A 5,554-nucleotide genomic window follows, 5' to 3' on the forward strand; every position below is an offset into this window, starting at 1 on the left:
GCCAAAGAAGAGGTTGAGAAGAAACTTGTTAAACTCTTAAGAGAAGAAGAGATTAAATGGGGCGAGCGGGCCAATGTGAGGGAAGTCGATGAGGGGTGGCAACACCCTATTCTTCTATTTGATTGCGAACAAAAAGCATAGGAAAAAGAAAACAATTCAGCTTGAGCAGGATAAAGGTACTATTGTAGGAAAAGGGAACATTGTGTCTAACATCACAATTGTTTATAAGAAACTGTTAGGGCCCCTAATATCTAAAGTTGTGTCGATAGAGGAAGACACAAGAGGGAGTATTACGCAACTTTGTCCGAAAGAGAATGTTGTGTTGACATGTTTTGAAAAAAAAATGTTTCAACTGTATACGAAAAATGTACAATGCGTATCAAATAAGGTAGCCATCAAAAATATATTTGAAAAATTGTTCATCGTGTGTTTGGAAAATGCTAGAAAACGGATAATAAAATGTCCCTAGCTTATACAGAAAATGTACAATATGTAAAAAAATGTAGAAATCAAAACATTTATTTGAAAAAAGAAGTTAACAATGTATTTGAAAAAGAATGATTACAAAAAAATGTGTATACTATATTAAAAATGTACAATGTATATTAAAAGAGAGTAGTTCAAAGCATATATTTGAAAAAATAATCATATATTTAAAAAATAATGTAAAACATGCATAAAAAATGTTCTGTGTTATATGAAAAATGTGCATATGTGTAAGCAAAAGGGGGAAAAGTAAACATAAAAAACAAAGAAAATAAAAAATAAGTTTGTGCGCAAGCAAGATGCCTTGTGCCAACAGCGTGTGATTCTCTCTGGACGAGTCCAATTAACGGCCCTCGATGCTGCATGGCCTTCCTTTTGGACCTTACAAAAACGATCTTCGTGTTGGCTCTCTTCCTAGAAACCACCTTGTTTTTCTTGGAGCGCTGCTCGCCATGTTTTTCTTCTGCTGCGAGCATGCCGGGACGACCCAGCGGGCACGGGGTCACACTGTGCAACTGAGTTCGATTGAGACAAATCTACTTGACACTTTTGCTTTTGTGATTACCTACCCTCGCGGTAATTAAATTTCATCCAACATTTAGGATTATCCAAATTGAGAAGAAATTAATTTCTATGGCGGTCAAGAGCAGTACTATAGCTTTGCTACGGCTATACTTTGATATTTGGACCACAATATTATTTAATTTCAGATTTTTCTTCATAACACAGTATATAGCACACAAATACATGGATACAGTTATCCTTATGAATATACACACATTACACCCTCTCATTATAAGAATTCCAAGAGACTGAGCCGACAGGTTTTAAGATCGACCAAGTCACCACGGTGAATGGCGGATCTTGGCTTTTAAAACAGGGTGGTCCACCTTACAAAAATGATAACAAACAAATATTACCAACAACGCAACATCAACGTAAATCAGTTGGACAATGTCACAATGTATTGCAATGGACTTACCAAACCTTGCCCTAATTAATATATCAATCGTGATTGATCAACTGGTCAACCGTGACACATAAACCACAATGTTGACCTGCCCTAACGAATGAAAAATTGGGGATTGGCGCCTCCCACAATGGAGCTGCAGCTGGCTGGCTGCTGCACCTGGCGGGCAGGGCAGGGCCTCCTTGATGAGGAACCGCGGACAGCGAGTGGATGAAATTTTTAGTATCGTTTGAATAATTTTTCCATATATGATTAATATTTATATAATACACGATGAACTTTCATGTAATCAACGGTGATTTCTTTCTAAAGACACACTAATTTTTTTTAAACACATACTGGACATATTTTTAAACATGACAAACATTTGAAAATATTTTTATTTTTAGCAGTTTCTCATTTATTAAAAATCCTAGAGAACTTCAAATGGGGGCTTTTAAAAGAAACCCGACCAAAAACATGAAGAAAAACAAACCGACTAAAAGACAAATGCATTTTTTTGAGAGTCATTAAACGGTAACTGCTGAACAGAGCTTCCCACGAATTGCCAGTCGGCTGGCGGCCCACACGTAAACCTGGGTGAAGCCTTATCTGTCCGATGCTAACGTTTCTTCAAAATAATAATCATATCTGTGTTATACCAACGAGCGTCAAATTGGAGTGTCGTACCTCTATCTCGCCTGATGCGAGACCGACTTCATAGTAGACAAGCACTAGAATGAGCCGGCCCAATTAACATGTACATGAGCGGCTTTGCGAAGGTCTTGCACATCAGTTCATGCAACTACTGCTCAAAATTGCCTTGTCTAATAACTACTCAAAATAGCCTCAAAATAATTACTACTAAAAAAAGAGTTCATGGAATGTCCTACTGGGTTTTGACCCATGTTGGATAGTTTTCACATATTTCTTATATCTTTGTCTTCATCAATGTCTTAATTTTCCTTTTTTTTCCTTTTTATTTGTTTTAATTTTGTTTCAAATATATGTCTACATTTTGAATACATGTTGTATGTTTTTCAGGTACACGATGACTTGTTTTCTGAAATACATTTATAAAATAATGCATAAATATTAATTATTTTGAAATAAATGTTGAACATTTTTTGAATCACGTGCTTTTTTAGGTTACACGTACATTTGTTTATATTACATAAAAGTAATTTATTAATAACATAAACATATTTGAACATGTGAATGGAAACGAATATTACATAAAAGTAATTTATTAATTTATTAATGACATAACCATTTCTTAAATATCGTGAATATTTTTTGTGGTATGTAGGGATGAAAAGGGAGCGCAACCGAATGAAACTGGGTGGTACCACATTTGTTTTCATTTTTTTTTGCCGAAGCAGAAATGAATACAAAAAAGATGAAAATGAAAACGAAAACAGATACTGTCAGAAACAAACACGGAGTGAATACGACGCGGAAATGGCAACGGAAGCAGGTGTTCACTGGAACTTAAAGAAACCCTTGAACCAAAGGGAAAAACACATGCAAACGAACATATTTAATCAATTTTTAGCATGACAAAAAATTACTATGATGGTTATAGTATAAGATACACAATTATATTTTTGTCAACTATAGCAATACAAACATATTTGTCCTAATCAGAAGGACATGCTCCATATATAAGCAAAATACAGTGTATGAGTTCACCCTCTTACAACTAAAGGACATTGTAGCATCACAAATAATCTGCAAAGGGGAGTTTCAGGCCTGGCCTCCATTGTGGTTACAATCAGGGCTAGCTTACTTGCATGGTAATAGAAGTTTCAGGCCTGGCCTCCATTGCTTGATTATGTGATGTTTGATGGTTAGGCTACAAAGCAGTCATAGGCCCATAGTAGAAACGAAAAGTTCCATGTCTGTTCAACGGGAAAAGGCCGTCCCATTTTTGTTTTCATTCCTGAAAAAAAAGTCCGCTTCCGTTTCATTTTGCACATTTCTAGTTCTGTTTCCATATTTCCTCTTTGTTTTCATTTTTACCAGGAAACCGGAAAGTTTCTGATCCATTTTCATCCCTAGTCATATGAAACATATTTTTAACTCATGAAGTATTTTTAACACTGTATAAAAATTATAAAAAATTTATCACATACATTTTTAAAAAATGTGAGCATTTTTTAAATGTCCCCAACTTTTTTTTGAAAGGTAAAACTTATTTTAAAACTTTGGTGAACATTTCTTAACATTGCTTAAAATTTTCCGAGTGTGCGATGCCCATTTTTTTGAAAATTGGATAAAATTAATTTCTGATATATATGTGTTAACAATAATAAAAGATTAGCAAAATTAAAAAACACATGGGTCCGACGTACATGTGCATGTGCTCCTTTTTTAGTTGCACGCGCCGCTGCCTCACACACTCACTATCAATGAACAAACCAAGCTACCGGGTCGGCTCCCTACCTAATCCCTTGGAATCATTCCGTTGCAGAAAGAACGTGAAATCATTTGGTACAGGGCGCACACCCCTGCCCATGTGGGCTATCGGCCCTTGAGCTCTCAATCCCCTCTAGTTTTCTGCGCTAGGTTTTCTCTGGTTTCAGTTTCCGTCGGAACTTTTCTTGTTTGTTGGTTTTTCTATTTTAATTTTCTCTTTTTTTATTATAACTTCATGATTTGTTCAATTTAGGTAAACATCTTTAAATCCGTAATTGTTTCAAAAAATTCATGAACATTTTTTAGATTCACAATCTTTTGAAGAATTCATAAAAATAATCTCTGAAAATTTAATATTTTTTTGTACCTTTTAATGATTCATGATATCAAATGTATGAACATTTTTCAACTTCATGCACATTTGTAAAATTTGTGAAGCTTTTCAAATTCCTATTTTTTTTCAAACCAACATTTTTTTTCAAAAGTCAATGGTCAAACAGTCACTGGTCAACCTTCAGCAGTCATATAGTCGAACAAGGGGGGAGGAGGGCGACGAAGTGAGCGGCGCGTTTGTTGGGATGGCCCACGCGAGCAGGCATGTGAGAGCTGCTATGCTAGCTAGGTGGCATGGGGTGCTAATAAAATATCGCTTTCAAAATACAATATGCTGAAAGTGATATTTTATTATCACATGAAATTCCTAATTCTAACACAAATTCGTTTATGAGGTGGAAAGAAACAGAATCAGAATTGAATAGAGCCGAACATGAAACATCTCTATTCATTGTTGAATTTGTTTTAATAGCTCCTAAATGATTTTTTGTTTAAACTTGGAATTTCACATGGCAATATGACATAACCCTCTTAACATACTGTGATTTTTTCGATTTTTTTAAAACTTTCAACGTTGTTTCTATGAATTGAGACTTAGTTTCCTCGCGATATTCTCTCGTTGCAGTTTTCTAGTACGCTCACAAGCAGACCTGGTCAAGGTGGTTTTGTAACTAACGACTGTAATCATCATTCCAAGATCGTTAGCACCAAAGACGTGGCGCAGCAACCGGTGTCTGCTAACAGGATCTCCAGAGCACTACTTAATTATTATTTTTGCGGAAAGAGCACTACTTAGGGATTCTTCATACTGAACATACCGAAACTTAATTTGACATGCAAGCGGAATTGACTGATTCTGAATTCACTTAAGACCCACAAATTAGAGGAGCCCCTTCTGAACAGGCAGAGAAGAGGTGTTGGGTTTGCAACTAACCATGCATACAAAAATCGGTCAGCACATGAAACGCAGATTTGCTACTGATGGCCTCTTTGAGAAGGGTATTTCTGTGCACTAAGAGTCGTCGGATGGTTTGTTCACAAAAATAGTTAGTTAATTATTTATGTTCTTATCTACTTCCTCCGTCTGAAAATACTTGTCATCAAAATGGACAAAAAATAATGTATCTAGAACTAAAATACATCTAGATACATTTCTTTTTATTTATTTTGATGACAAGTATTTCCGGACGGAGGAAGTACGTGGGACTAGTATCCTTGGCTGGACCAAGGCAATATCCACGGAACAGAAGTCGTTAGTATTTGACAACCTCTAGAATACGGACAATGCTATACCCACACAAAGGTTAGGCAAGGTTTTTAAGTAAATGCTCATGTGGAGTTTTGAGATTTGGGAATAGGGGAGAGGAT

Source organism: Triticum dicoccoides, chromosome 2B (assembly GCF_002162155.2).
Source record: "Triticum dicoccoides isolate Atlit2015 ecotype Zavitan chromosome 2B, WEW_v2.0, whole genome shotgun sequence".
NCBI lineage: Eukaryota > Viridiplantae > Streptophyta > Magnoliopsida > Poales > Poaceae > Triticum > Triticum dicoccoides.